Below are 15665 nucleotides of genomic sequence, written 5' to 3' on the forward strand. Positions count from 1 at the left end.
TGTCGGGGTTGGTGTGATGCTCACCCGAGCAGAAGTGGCTCCCTGCCCGGCCTCCCGTGCCATGCCCTCCTCCCACCTTCCCAAGCTCAGATGCTGCCTACAGCCACCAGCTCACCTGGGATGACCTTTACCTCCCGTGCCAATACAGGTGCATTCACCAAGCAATGCTCAGGACGTGCACACCTGATAGATAGAGCTCCCTGACCTTGTCTCCACTAGGTAAACGCACAAATTTATCTTAACCAGTTTTGGAAGGGGCCTGTTTTGGACAGCTGCAAGCCCTTCCCTGCCGAAATACAGTGATTCAAGGCCAGCTCGTCTGAAGCAATGTTTGCTGCTGGGTTTCACCTTGCTACCACCCACATTAGAACCTTCAGTCTATGCAGACAGAGCAGCCACACCTCCCTGATGCAGAAATCTACCCAGTGCAGGAGTTCGAAAAGATTGAATTTACCCTGGACCCAGCATCCTGAAAATGGGAGGTGGGATTTTTACACATTGTGCTTTGCAAAGGGCTTGGCCCTCTGAAGGAAGTTGTTGACTTCAGGCTCGACTAGTCTCAGACAAAGCATTCACGGCACCCTGTAGATCTGCCGTCATCATGGCATAGCATGAAGTGCTGTCCAGGGACCCTTTCTCTCCTTCAACATCACAACCACACCTTCCAGTCATCATGTTTCAGCTCAGCAGAGGCACCTCCACCTATTTGGACCTGCTTAGAGCTGACACCCCAGGATAACTCCAGGGCTGGGCTCATATCCAGCAATGCACTGCATACTTACAGGTGATGCAGTACACAAAACCTCTCCCAAGGTGCTCTCACCCCAGACATAGAGTCAACCTGAAAAAGACTCATCTCTCCCTACAGCCAAAGCCACCTTCCTCCCAGGCACTGGGTCCCCGTGGCACCTTTGTAGGTCCAAATCCTTCCATGCATGGAGTAGGCATAGATATGAGCCCACTTTGCTCCTAGATCTCAAGTGAATTCCAAAGAGCAGTGGCCAAGCCTGAGGGCTGAAAGAAGATAAGGACTAAATCTTCCAGAGATATGGAGAAATCTAGTTTCTGAGGCCCAAGAACCAAATACCCTCCCAGATTGGGTCTCACCATCTCCTCTGCCCTCTGCAAAGCATATTGCCATCCTCTGGCTGTGTCTGGTCTGAGGAACATGGGACAGGACAAGACAAGAGGGTTTCTGGGTCAATTTTGGTCTCGTGAGGGGGAACAGATGGGTTTTCTGGTGGGACTGATGTTCTGAAAAGCAATTAAACATGAAGACATCCCCAACAGACTATGCTGTGCTCTGGCCCAGAGCCCAAGTCATCCTGGGTTTGGATTTTAATTAGCCCTGTTTTGGTATCTGTTCTCTACTTCCCTCCAGATAATGATTTAATTACTACAGACCTGTCTTCAAATTAGCAGCTTCCTCAGTGGATTATTCAGCTGGGATCTCCTCAATTACAGAGCCCATCTCACCACCATCAAAAGAGAGGCTGGAGAGAACAAAGGAAAACCGAAACCCTTCCTGGAAAGAGAAACCACACAAGCACCCAGCTCCTGAGCAGGAGCCACTGGCAAGCCCTCCTCCTACCTTTATCCATGTCTCACTGCTGGTTAAGAAAACTAGCTCCAAAACACCCCCCAAACATCTGCCTCATGCATGACCATGGTGGCATCAAGGCTGGTCTGGTCTTCCTACCATCAAGCCTTCTTACCCAGCAGACCATAAGTAGGTGGAGGGGCCAAGCAAGGTGAAAGGGATGCACCATGAGCTGGGACACAGAGCCACTGCTGTGCATCCCCCCTAAGGGGATCACATGTTTGGGAATCCCCTAGGAGAAGGGAGCCCACGGGGACCTGACGAGGACCCTGCTTATTGTGTCTGGTGGGACCAGGCAGAGAATGAGGCATGGCCCCTGATGGCAAGCCCAATCTCCTTCTCCAGCAGTGACTAGGCAGGGACCATGCTGAGATTCAGCAAGGCTCCAGGCCTGAGGAACGAAGGCTGAAGAGAGAACAGCAGAACAGGTTGCCCAAAAGTAATACCAGATGTACATGCAAAGTGAAGGACACAGCACAGCGAGGGTGAAACCTTCAGAGCACAGCTCTACAACATGACTTAGTGCCCATAAGCAGTAACTCACCCACAGAAAAGCTAAGTCGCTGGCTAAATTGCAAAGCAGACAGGTTGCTTCCCCACTGCAAGACCTGGGCAGAGCATCTCCATGCTGCAGGGCTCCAGCAAACCCTCCTCCCCAGCCTGGCATGATCCCTCTCCCCAGGCTGGGCTGGGAAAGGAGGGGACACGCTCATGAGGTACCCCATCCCTTGTTGCAAAGGGCAATGAGCTCCAAGGACACACCAAGAAGCACTTTGGTCCTTTTCCACCGATGCACTTGAACTACTGACTGCACGTTATGCTTCTCTCAAGACCCCCCAAGATTTCCCTCGCCAGTAGCGCTACAATCCCCAAGTTACTACCAGGGAAACAGATTTTGTAGCAGCCACTGGAAAAGCTCTACTGCCTCTCCTTACTGTAGCATGGACAGCAGCGTAAAATCTCCACTGGCTCCTCTGTCACTGCAGTTCACACTCCAACAGATTAGCTTAAACTAGCTGCAGCTCCTGCTGCTGCAGGAAGAGCCCTCGAGCACAGCCACACGCAAATCTGCAGCTGAAAACACAGTCCAGGTTTCTCGAAACCCAGACTAACACCCCATTTGTGAGGCTAGAGAGACTCTCCTCCTCTGGTTCCCTTCCTGAACACAAGAAAAGCAGCTGGGCAGCAAAAATAGCCAAGCAATGCAGCCTGTTATCCCAGCTAACAGGATTGGGGATACAGCCCCAGCACTCCTTGTGCTCAGTGGGATCCACAGCCCTGTTCTCTGGGCAATGAGCCCCAGCCCGCTGCACCACCACCGGTCCCCTGCACAGTGCCCCTCCAGGGCATCACCTCGCTCTGTCCTCCCTGCCAGCCATCACAAGCCCCTGAACATTTCAAGCTCTCCAGCCCATCAGATTTGCTAAGAGAGACCAACATGTTTGAGAGCGAGCTGAGGGAGAGAAAAGGCCGTGACAACACAAGGCCTTTAGTTTCATTTCCTTGAGGAACCAGACTGAAGAAGATGGGAGTGGAAGCGACACACAAGAGAAAGAGAGAAGGATTTTCATTAACACAATCAAACCTCCCGGAATATGATAACAGAGGCAATAACACACATCTCCCCTCTGGCCAAGGACAAAGCAAGGCTTTCTAGTTATGAAGAAGAGGAAGAAAATTGGAGTGGAAGAAAGGAAATGACTCAAAAATGGCTGAAATGTCATATGTTATTAAAAAGCCTTCACCTAGCGAGAAATAATGACTGATGAGAACAAGGATATGATGGGGGAAGCCGAACAGCTGGAGAACAAGCGGGATGGAGAGCAAGCACCTGAGAATGGCTCTGCTCGCACCTGAAAGTCACCCTGGTGACTACAGTGGTGGGCTGACTTCTGGAGGTGTGCTTGGGGTGACCTGTGAGAAATCTGGGTGCCGAGAGGCCATGCCAGTGAGGAAGGTGACAGCAGCTGCAGGAGATGGCAGTCCCAGGCTAGCCTCAGCCCACTGCAGACCAGCGAGTTCCCTAGAAGCCATGGTTAAATGCTTTTGAATTAGTATTTTGAAGCATCCTGTACAGAGGCCCTCATCCTGCTCTCCTGGCACCCCCGGGCCACATTGCCGCTGTACCACATCACGAGGTCCCTGCTCTGACTGCTTGAGGAGAGGAGCGTGGATGCTACCTTGCTTTCTCAGGGTACTTGCAGCACCACCAGCACGGCTGGGAATCCAGCTGCCAGAATCCCGAGTGGAAAAGCAAATCAAGCAGTCCCTCCAGCATCCCTACAAGCATCACCTGCAAGGGGACACCCATGCCTCTGACCCCCCCAGGGACCATCCCACCTTCAGAGGACCTGAGCATCCGCAGCCAGGGCTAAGCAAAGCTGCAGCTGCCAGTTGTAGCCGGCAGCAGCCAGTGCCCATGTTAGGCAAGCGCGGCCTCGCATGGCCCCGGCTTTTTCAGGCTGCCGCGGTGACGGCCGGGGAGAGGAGCGTCTGGGCTGTATCAGTGTCATGCAGCATTGTGGGCTTGCTGGCTCCCGCTCCAGAGCAAAGGCAGCTCCATCCCAGCCCGGGAGGTTGAGCTGAAGTCACGCTGCTCTTGCTCTTCCAGCACTGACACAAAGCCCCTTTCAGGCTCCCAGTGTGGAGACAAGCTGGCCCTCCCCAGCTGATCTGCCCATCCAGCATCTCACAAGCAGCGGTGTGAGGAGTTTTGCAGGCAGGAGCGACTCCAATTCCCCACGGCAGCCTCCACTCTTGGCATCTCTCTCCACCGCTTCCCCAGCTGTCCGTGAGCTGCATTTGCAGGTAACATCCCTCCGAACCCCGTCCCAGCAGAGACCCCGATGTGCACATACCCAGCACCCAGCATGGCTATCCATGGAGGCAGACACACACGTGCGGAGCCTTGCTTAGGCTCCACATTAATATGCACACAATATGGCCAGAGTTGCTCTGAATCTGACAACATTCACTTTTTGGAAAACAACAAGAAGCAAGAGCCAAACCACATGTGTCTCCTTGCCCGAGCAGGGTCGAGGCCAGCAGGGAGCCAGGAGCTGTGGCTATGCAGAGTCTGGACTCTTTGAAACTCAGACCATCATCTTCAGAGGAAGATATGGAGGCAATAAAGCTGTGACAGCGGCCACCACTGCCTTCTCCTTAGCAGCATCCTCCTACCACCACCAATCCAGACCAGCTCTCCCTGGCCAGCCTGCTCTGGTTACTGGTGTTGTTAGCACACTTGTCCTGTGCCCATGAGTCCTCACAGATTTATGAAAGCTTTGGGTACCACCAAGTGCACTTGGCAGCTGCCTCAGAGCAGATCAGCCTCAATCCAAGCCAATGGGGATGGAAAAGGGCAAAAGGAGACCATGAAGGTCCCAGCTGCCCCAGAAACTGGTTAACCTGGGTGCTCATAAGCAGCTCCCAACCATTTGGGGATAAGCCCTGCAAAATCTCACACTTTTGGGAGAACAGGCTCAGGCAAATTTCCAGCTCACCAGTGACTATGTGGGAGGTGACCCACAGTCGCTCTCCTTGTGTACACACCTGCACTGAAGGAGAAAGGGGGAAAAAACCTCAGGGTGAAGGTAGCAGCATGGGGAGATCCTTCTGCTTCCTCCTCCACAACAGGTTTTTGGCATTTTGGGGCACACCAGGTCAGCCCATGTGGAGCCAAGAGTCCTTGGAAGGAGAAAGTCCAGGCACTGAGTGATGGAGGACCTGCCACATCTTGGTGTGACAGACCGTGGTGGCTCTTCCTGAGAGGTTACTACACTTGTCCCCACCCCAGGGCAGTGGCAGCACCTCCCCGGCATCTCCAGTGGCTGGATTTCCTCCTACTTGCAGTGGAGAGATGAAAAAACCAAGCAGCCAGAGCCTGCCAGCTACGTGGGGCTGGTGGCTGGTTTCCTCACCTTTTCAGCCTCCAAAATACACTACTTTTTTTTTTTCAAGACTGGAGGAATTATCAATGCTTGCATCCATGGCTTGACCATATTGCAGCAGGGTGTAGGACTCCTAGCTACCAGCTAACCCTGTTAGCTGTGTGTGCCTCAAGACTGTGCTCACCCCCTGCCCCAGGATGCATTTACAGCTCAGAAATGAACTCCCCCAGCAGCGTAAGGGTTTATCACATGGAGATGAAGAGAGGAAAATCCAAATACCTTCAATCTAAAGTCTCCTAAAGAAACACATCCATTTAGAGCATCACTCATGTTTTATAGCCTCAGCACCTCCCAGCTATGCTGAACTTCAGTTTTCACACCCATTGCATCCAGCACTGCTCCAAAATCCCTCAATGTCACAAAGGCAGTATGCCAGTTTGCCACTTCACCCCAAGATCACAGCACGTGACATTAGGCCTTGGCTTCATCCGTAGACCAACTGATGAGCTCTCCCTGCCCTGCCAGCAAGGTCAAGAGGCTGAAAAAATCTGCTAGGGAAAAAAGGCTGCTTGCTTCTGAGTTATACACCAGTCTACCCAGTGCCCTGTATGAGCTGAAAACACCAGCATGCCTTCTGCATTCACCCATTAAAGAGAGACCCAGCTGCTCAAACCAAAGCAGTCGGTCCCCTTCCCTGTATTCCACATCTCAAAGCCAGACATGTAAATGGGAATTATGTATTTACTGCAAAGAGGATAGACTAGACACCTGGGACACACACACAGAGGGTTAACAGGGATGAAGTGCAGTACACTGCCTTTTCAACAGCTTCTAATGCATGCAGCTATTTGGACACAAGACCATTCTCGTGGGTAACGCTGGCCAGATGGGCACATTCACCTCCACTCTCCTCGTGACAGGGACAGCTCAGGGGCCTGGAGGGCTCCCGTGATGGGCTGGAAGGGATTTTGGAAGTGCCTTTCCTGTGCCCTGTCCTGAGATGGGAACAGCCCTCACTAGCCACTGCCAGCACACTTGGCCAGGCCTTCCCTGGGAAGGTCACCAGCAATGATGGCAATTTCTTTGGCAGCCGCTAAGGGTCCATCTCTTTGGTGAAAGGATAAGTTTTGAGGGGTATTTTGCTTGATGTCACATCAGGGATGAGTTTCCCCTCCTGGACTCTGCTTCCCTGAACACCGCTGCACCTCTGATTAACACACCTCACAGCACAGAGAGTAAAAGTAATAAATGTTCATTTACCCCAAAGACGGACACAGCCACTGCGTTACTTAAAGACCAGATCTTGAGAGCAGAGTTTCACCCTTTGTAGCGTAACAGATGTCCTGCACTGAGACATGCAGCAATATTTAAATAAAAAATGGTGGCTGTACAATAGCCAAGTCATTTGAGAATTAAAACGCTGGTATTTTTAGGCAGCAGGAGTACGTGTGGGAGAGATCTCAAAGTGCAGGCTGATGCCATTTGCTGCAGGGCAGTTAGAAGTAGATTTATTGACGATGTGTGATTTGAAAGCAACACCCGCACTCATGAAGAGCCATGCAGTGATCAGCAATGCTGGGGCTTATTTCAGTTTCACTTTAAGAGGCAAAATTGTTTTATATACGTGTAAACACAAAAGACACACAGAATGAAAGCCATTTCTGCTTCCAGAGATGCTCCGATTGCCATCTCCAAAAATGGCCACTGCAAAAGTCTTGTAACTAAATTAACTAGAAGCAGATGATCAAAAGGGGGGGAAAAATGCTCTTTTTTTAATATGGCAGTCCCAAAGCGTTGGCAATAATCAAGTTATTATGATCCAGGTTTTGATGCTGGGGAGGAGGAAAGAGAAGTCTTCTCTCTCCATCAGACACTAGCTGCTCTCTGGGTGGTACATCTGGATATCAGACAGGTAACAGCAGCAAAGCAAACCGTTTCTGGATCTGGGCTTGAAGGAAAGACAGCTCAGATCAGGAGATGAGCCTTCGGGCTCCAATTAAAGAGTTAATGGGTTAAAATGAGTTAAGCCATGTTACTCTGCACATGGTGACTGGAGAGCCCAAGCCCCTGGAAGGGTTCAGGGAGGCATCTCTCCAAGGGATGCTGGCAGTGACTTTAGAGACCCCGCTCTGTCCCCTGTGTCCCAACGAAGCTCGCAGGCACCTGCCTCCAGGTGCTGTGATGCTGACAAGAAGCGAGGACAGCAATCCCCAGATGGAATCTCCAGGACTTCCACCCATCCACTTGCTAGCACAACCAGGTTTTCCAAGCAGCAAAGCAGCAGCCAACCTTTGGTTTGCTCAACACCACCATGGGTCCTTTAGGGGCTTGGGTTCACAGCTCCTCTGCCCCAGCAAAGCCTCCTCCAATCCTCTCCAGCTTGCATTCGCCCAAATGCCCACCTCATTTTCACCATGCAGACTCAGCCCTGCCTGCCTCCTTGCTGCAGGAGATGTAGGGATCAGGTCCTCCTTTGCCCATGCCAACAGTGCATCCGTGGTTGGACATTGCCACCAGTGATGCCCCCAGCCCCACAGCAACTATGAGGGTGGCACAGGGACAGGATCTCCACTGCAGCTGGCACCTCTGAAGGGGGATGCAACCAACAGCAACGCCATCCCCAGCTGGGGTGGGAAACACGTTTTTGGCACAACAGGATGGCAAAGGCACCAGCAGCGCCACGTCCCAGTGATGCCACCCTGACTGATCTCCACTAGCCCTGGCCAGAAACCAGCTGCAGTGACACCAGGAAGCTCCACAGAAACAATCTGTCATGCAGATACAGGAGAAAAGCAAGATCCAGCTGTGCCACCCTCACACTTCATTCCCACTGCCCCTTCCCAAGAGCAGGGAGCTCAGCTTCACAGCACGCCAGGGAAAGCAAACACAGGGAGAAGATATTCAGCAGCACCACAGCTACCTCATCCTGCAGAGAAACCGGCCAAGACACTGCAGCGCTTCCAGAGCCTTGAAATGATGCTGTGCCCAAACGAGTCTTGAAACGCTGCCCTGCACTCCCCAAACCCAGGTCTCACCCAAGAAGACCCACAATCTACCTGGGTGCTCCCTTGGATGGAGGGGGAATTGCAAGGCACAGTGCTTTCCACGACCCCAGGGACACAGGGGTCACCAAGGACAGGAGGGTGCAGAGCCCGTATTCCCTGGCTGTGGGGCTCTGGCCTGATTTGAGCTCCCCGAGCGGGCTTGCAGGACAATGAGCCATCAAGGTGCTTTACGAGAACTCACTCCGCCAAATGAGAATGTCATCTCGCAACCTCGCCAGGAGAAATCACACTTGCGCAAGGTACTTGCGCATTATGTGGGACAGTTTGGGACCAGAATAACTTCCTCTCCTGGCTGATCAGCGTGTGAATAAATCAGCCATAGCCAAAAATAACCTCTGGACCTTTTTGACTCCTTCCTGCAAAACAGTTTGGGGGAAATGCTATAGAAAGAGGCCAAGATCCAGTTAGTACAGCTGCCAGGCACTGAATTACAAGGCAGATTAACTGAATTATTGAGGCTGTAAACTTTGTACAAGCCCATCTTGCCCCTCACTGCAGCCCCTGGCACCATGAATTTCTGCATGGGGAATAGTAGTAGGCACCACCACCAAGCCTATTTAATTCATGATTAAGAGCTTGAGGTCGGGTTTATGACACCTGTGTTAATGCCACAGCAAGGCTATAAACACCCTTCTCAATTTTGGAAGCCAGAAAGGCCAGGCTTTGGCAGGAGAGGATCCTTTTGAAGATGCACTGCACTAATGAGACACCCAGAAAGGTGAGCGTTTGGCTGGCAGCGTGGCCAAACATCCCCCTTTCCCCAGACTCCAGCCATCTGATGTGCAGCCCAGCTCCTACCGCTTGGCTATCAAAATCCCCAGGGCACCACAGGGCTGTCAGCCCCGCAGCAGTGCACTTCTGTCCCAGCACATTAGCCGCATCAGGAACGATGCTAGCCAGGGAGGTAAAACCCATCTCTAATTATGGAGAAAATTAATTTCTACCAAGAAAGGGTGGAAATGAGAGCTTTAAATCAATGCACCTGGTGGATGGGCAGCATTTTTGGGAGGGGGTCCCTTCCCCATCTGTGCCATCCTGCCCTGGCAATGGATCATCTCCCCTCCGGGAGGCTGGATGGAGAATCCAGACAGGAAAAGCATCCTTCCCTGTGCACATCCCCGCGGCGCAGCGCTCGCTATTTAAAGAAATTGGCTGCACGCTGTCAACGTCTCACCTCCCCGCAGAGGAGCTGGGCCGATGCCCCGGCATTTCCTGGCGTGGCACTGCCTCCATGACCCGCTGGCATGCAGAGGCAGGGGCTCGGCACAGCTGATGCTGGCTGGGAGGCTGCAGGAGAAAAAGGCATCACGAAGCAAAAAAGCCTGGGAACTGCCCTCTCCTGGAAATCGGTCGCAATGGACAGAAGGATGGGGGAAATGAGCTCTCATCTGCCACTTGTTTTCTTCTTTTTTTTTTTTTTTTTTTTTTGATGCAATTAAAGGCAGCCACCCAGCCGGTACCTCCTCTTGCTTGCTAAGAGAAGCGTGGCAGAAATTGAAAACCAGGAGCTGAAAAAAAAATAATCTGCATTTCAGATAAATTCCAGCCTTGTCAGTCCTGCAGGATTACAGTGCTGGAGACAGCGACCCGTGGAGATTCATTAAAGGAAGGGCAACTTGGAGGACATAGGGTCAGTCCCCTCCTGGCCAGTGACTTTTGGCCCTGTCTTTTGGAGAAGGTTTGGCACCTAGCTCCAAGATCCCTCCACCTCCCCGCTGCGGGATGGAAATTGCTGCACTGCCAGCGCTGCACAGGGACTGAGGGGCAGGCAGGGCTGCTCCACGCATGGCTTTGCACAAAAATAAGAGAGATGAACACCCGCTTCACTCCTTAGGGCATCCTCACCGTGTAATTAAATGGAGGGCTTTACAATGTCCCCACAAGGATTTTAACCTGCTTGAACACAGCACAAACAGAAGTAAAATCCAATTATATCAGCGCAACTTTTTTAAGCAAAGAGCCTTGAATCATTTTTCACTACTTCTGCTCCAGATGGGCCCAAATGCAGACCTGTCCCCCAATGCTGCAGTTGTTTCATGTGATATTTTCCCTTCCTCCCTCCCAAATGCCAACTCGTGTATGCACACCCACACGTGCACCCACCTCCAAGCCTTTCGGCATCATTTGCTCACAGAGGACCCCTTAAAGCGCTGAAAACTCCCAACCATGTCCCAACCCTCAGGAGCCTGGCCAGGGCTTGGACACACCTGCAGAGCCCATGCCAGAGCCCTCACCCTCGGTCAGGATTGTCACCAACACACTTGGCACTTGGCGTTTCACAGAAAACATCTGTAAAGTGGAGGGTTGTTATTGCATTTAACACCTCTCTGGGAAGCAAGCCGGGCAATGGATTCAACACCCTTCCCCTCCAGTTAATAGCCCGGAGACTTCCCAGCTCACTTTTGGGAGCCATCTGGGAAACCTCAGACTCACCAAAGCATTCTTTAGGAGGAAATTATTTGCAAAATAAGGTTTCAAGGTTTGCTAAAGAATCCAGTATCTTTGCTTTGCTGGAAAACATGAAATGGCACTGCCCAGGCAGTAGACAGACACTCATGCCAAAGCTGCTCCCTGTCCCCAGAGAGTGGAGACCTCCAGAAGCATTTCCAGTTGGGTCCCAGTTTGGGTTCAGTACCCTCTGAGGCTCCAGAGCTACCTCCCCCAGATTCAGTGCAAACTCCCACCCCCAACACAGTGTCAGGCTCTTTCCCAGCACTGACTCATGGCCATGATCTCCCCACCCAGCACACCACGACCCCATCACCTGCCCAGCTTGCACTCACTCAGCCTCCTCCTCCTCCTCACACCACCATCCTCGTCCCTGTCCCTATCCCCCTGAACCCCAGCGGGAGCTGCCCGAAAGGGCAACACTTGCAAAAAGGGCCCTCCAAAGATACAGACAAGGAGGTTTTCAGGGTGGTTTTTACTCCCAGCACCTTCTAAGACAATTGAGACAGGCAAGAACCCAAATCTCCAACACATTAAATCCCCCAGCATCTGCACTTCAACTGCTGGCGAGCACTGAGGCCCAGCTGGACCAAGCCACCAGTGCAGAGCAAGATCCGCTCACCCTCGCCATGAAGCCAGAAAGCTGCACAGAGACGGACGAGTCATTTAATTCCACATCTGCCAAGCCAAAGCTGAGCTGGCCACCCGGAAAAGCCAGATCTGTCCATCAGTCCCACCACCGATGTCTCAGGAACCTGCCAGTTTAGGGGCTCCCCCCTACCCTCCAGCTGGTGATGTAGGTCCCAGACAACCTCCGGTCTGTGTCCTCGAAAAGAGATGCAGGAGAAGCAAGCACCAAAGCTGGGAAGTCATCCATGCACCTGAGCATTTCTGGGTGCCTGGGGGAGAGCACTAGTGACCGGTGCTGGCGGCTCCCCGACAAATCTCCAGGGAAGCCCCCAGAAATCAGTCCCACTTCCCAACCAGCACCGTCCTTAGTTGCAAGGAGCAGCACATTGTGGCGTCTCCAAGAGCACAGATACTTGAGACTCCCAGACCATCAGAGCCACGAAGACACCATCTCCTCTAAAGTCCCGGGCAGCACCACAATCAAGAAACTCCTGAACCACACAGGCACGTTCATCCAGGTACCAAACTCCAGCTCACACCTTGCCTCTGTACCACCTCGTGCTCATGAAATGGCATTGTAGTGTCAAACACACCAGGAGAACCTCATTCCAGCGTACAAGCAGATGGTGGCAAATGAGCTTAAAAGAAACCTTTAACAACCCTGACTTGGCCAAAACCAGCATGTCCCCAGAAGGTTTTGCACAGCTTTAACAAAACCCAGCTTCCTAAGCCAATTGCTGTTATAATGATGCAATTTAGGGGATAAACAAGCCCTTAAACGGCTGGTGTTATTCAGGAGAAAACCATGGTGTCTGGAGGCAGCTTGCCATGGCCATGACGAGACCGCACCAGCCGACAGAGGATGGGAACCAGTATGAGCACAGCTGGAGCTAGCCAAGCTGGCTGGATGCTCACTGGGCTGGTCCAGCCCTGAGCGCAGTGGCCGTCTGCCCAGTGCCAACATCCAGGCTGGACCAGCTTGGTGAGCATCTGCCCAGTTCTGAGCTGGACTAGCTTGGCAAGCATTCACCTGGTGCCGAGCTCCGGGCTGAACCAGCCCCACGAGAATCTGTCTAGTGAACATCCCCATGAGCTGGTCCAGCCTGGAGCTCGGTGCCAGGCAGATGCTCACTGGGGCTGATACAGCCCAGAGCTCGGTACTGGGTGGATGCTCACAGGGCGGATGCTCAAGGGCTGGAGACAGTACTGAGAGAGGCGGCAGGATACAGCGCTGGGAAATCAGAAGAGCAGGAGAAGGCCAGGATAGGGCCAGTCTCACCAGGATGCCTGCCCTCCCCTTCAGCGTAAGGTGGAAGCATGGGGGGGGGGGGGTGCAAAGGGACAGCTTGGGACCATACTGGGGGGCTGCCAGGGGCAGAGAGCAGCTGAAAATCAAGGAACCACCCTCCCCACTCCTGGGTTACAGGAATCACTGCCTCCCCATACCATGCAGCCTCCGGGGTGTGGGTATGCCCACCCCTTCGCCCCTCCTGCCTGCACACCTAGCAGGGATGGAGCAGCACATCTGCCTAGCTCAGCCCCCTGCTCTGGGGCCAGCGGTGGGGGCAGGAGCAACCCCTTGGCTCAGTTCCCCGGCCTGGGGGTAATGTCGGGAGACAGCAAGTCCCCCCGACAACCCAGCTCGGGGGTGAGGATGACATGCCCCCAGGTCAGACTCAACCCAAGGGAAACGGGGGAGCTCAGCACACCCCTTGACTCAGACACCGCCTCCACAGGGTAACGGGGTGGGAGACAAAGCAGTCCCGGACTGAGGCACCCCCTCCCGCGGGGCACGGCAGGGCAGAGCATCCCCCGCCCAGCCCCACCCGGGGGACAACGGGTAGCAAAGCCCCACCGGCCCAGCCCCACGGGGGGAGTAGACCATCCCCGGGGGGAGGCAAAAAGGGTAGAGCCCCCCGAGTCCTGCCCCACCAGGGGTGCAGAAGGGGGGTGGAGCATCCCCCGCCCGACCCCACCGGGGGGCCGCGGGGGCACAGCATCCTCCGCCCGGCTCCGCGGGGGGCGAAGCATCCCCCGTGGGCAGCGTGGGGCCGCCCAGCCCCGCCCGCACTCACCGACCGCCGAAGTCGCTGGAAGCCGCCGCCGCCGCCGCGCCGCTGCCTCCCGCTGCCCGCCCCGCCCCGCCCACTGCGTCACCGTCCACGCCTGGTCACGCCCCTATGGCCACGCCCTCCCAACTGGCCACGCCCCGCGGGGTGAGGTGGGGGTCGTGGGGGGAGCTGGGGGTGCGGAGGGGGCAGGGCAGGATCTGTGGGGCAGGAGTCCTCCTGGGGGGGCAGAAACCTCCTTGGGGGGCAAGACCGCTCCTGGGGGACAGGATCCCCCCTGGGGAGGGCCAGAAAACTCCTGGGGGGGCAGAGAACTCTCTCGGGGGGCAGGAGCCCCCTTGGGGTTTAGTAGCCCCCATGGGGGGCAGGAGTCTCCCAGGGGCCTCGTCCAGCCCTAGAGGGAAGGGGGCAGGAGCAGAACCTGGCTGTGGGGCAGCCAAGCCCTGGGTATCCCTTACACCCACCCCCAGCTGTGGAGACCCCCACCATGTGGGGAGCAAAGATGGGGCCAGGTGGTGAGCCCCATACTCTGCCACATCCCCCTCCTCACCCTGCCAAGGCCCAGCTCCGAGCCGTGGGGGGACAGGGTGCATCGCCCCTCCTGATTTGGGTGGTGGTAGATGTGCGAGGCTGTACCATCAGCCTTGGCTCGCTCCCTCAGGGGAGTCTCTTGCACCCTAAAATGAGGTTTGAGACACATGCTGTCCACGAACTGCAGCAGGAGCAGCCAAAGGGCTAACCCGTCCCAGCACCTTGCCCAGCACAGGGAGGCATCGTTAGCAGATAAGCAATGAATTTGGGGCCCCTGAAACCATAAGATGCTGCTCCTACCCTCACATAGCCATCAGCATCCCTCGGGCAGCCCTCACCCAGTCCATCATGGAGGAGTTCTTCTCAGCGATGCAGCTGGGAACGAGCGGGATCACTGGCATCATCAGAGAGCAGCAGGAGCTCCTTCATCTCACCAGGTCTCATCAAGGACATTGAGCTCATTCCTCAGTATTTTTGCTGGAGGACTTTGGGGACGACTCGGATAAATGCCACCAACCTGCTGGAGGAGCAAGTGTGCTGGATCCAAACACCAGCCAGTCTTGGAAACAACTGCTTTCAGGTTGCTTTTGTCACATCCTGGTAAAATTTCATCTGTTTTCCACGTGCCAGGGTTTTCCAAGCCAAGACAACCTCTACTTTTTAAAAATGATACCGTGATACAGTTCTCAAATAACGATGATGAATAGCACAGTCCAAGGAAAACATTTTCAACATTTACAGAAGAGGTGGATAAAGCCATCAGCACCAGGATCTGGTTGTATTAACTGCCATTCCCCTTAATTTGTATCAATTGTTTTTAAAACAGATGGATTAGAAATAGCACTTCTGTTAAGGAATGGCGTTCCCTGTCTGGGACGATCAAAAGTTTTCTCAATCATCAGATACGTTCTTTGCTGATAAAATGCTCTTAATGTATTTTAAGAAACTCTGAGAGAAAGAAATACAGTCAGGAATGTAAGTTATATACACTGTTAGTTCCTGGCCATACCTGGAAAGCAGAAGAAATGTAGATTTCTCTGTACCCCACGCATTGCCTCATTCTGGGGAGGCTCGAGAGCTGAAGCCACAGCCCTGAAAGTATCTTTCTGAGGCCCCAGCCTCCCAAGAGCTGAATCATCTCCTGAGGTCTTGTAGTAAAGGAGCGCAGGCGGAAAAAGCAGCACGCTGGGGGCTGTTTGGTGCCTGCTGAGGGAGGGAGAGTGGGACAGGGCTTGTGCTCTTCTGCTGTTGTGTAAATCCCAAAGGAGGGGAGCGGGACCCCACCAGCCTCACAGTTTGGACGCCCCCAGGACTGGCTGGGACTCCTAACCAGCATCTGCTCTTGGCAGTGCCCAAATCCCCATTTCAGCATGGCACAAATGTTCAGGGGTACACAGGCCCTGAAATCGCTGTCAGACCCTGGGGCTGCCAC

General features: G+C 53.9%; 1 protein-coding gene across 1 annotated transcript in view; it reads right to left on the reverse strand.

Annotated features, from left to right (window-relative positions):
* The window catches only part of PPFIA4 (PTPRF interacting protein alpha 4), a 59817-nt gene extending 46062 nt beyond the window's left edge, over nt 1-13755 (reverse strand). Inside the window, 1 exon segment of the mRNA XM_075055002.1 lies at nt 13709-13755. The gene's annotated coding sequence lies outside the window, so the exon portion shown is untranslated.
* Between the last annotated feature and the right edge of the window lie 1910 nt (nt 13756-15665).

The sequence above is a fragment of the Buteo buteo genome, chromosome 23, assembly GCF_964188355.1.
Source record: "Buteo buteo chromosome 23, bButBut1.hap1.1, whole genome shotgun sequence".
Taxonomy (NCBI): domain Eukaryota; kingdom Metazoa; phylum Chordata; class Aves; order Accipitriformes; family Accipitridae; genus Buteo; species Buteo buteo.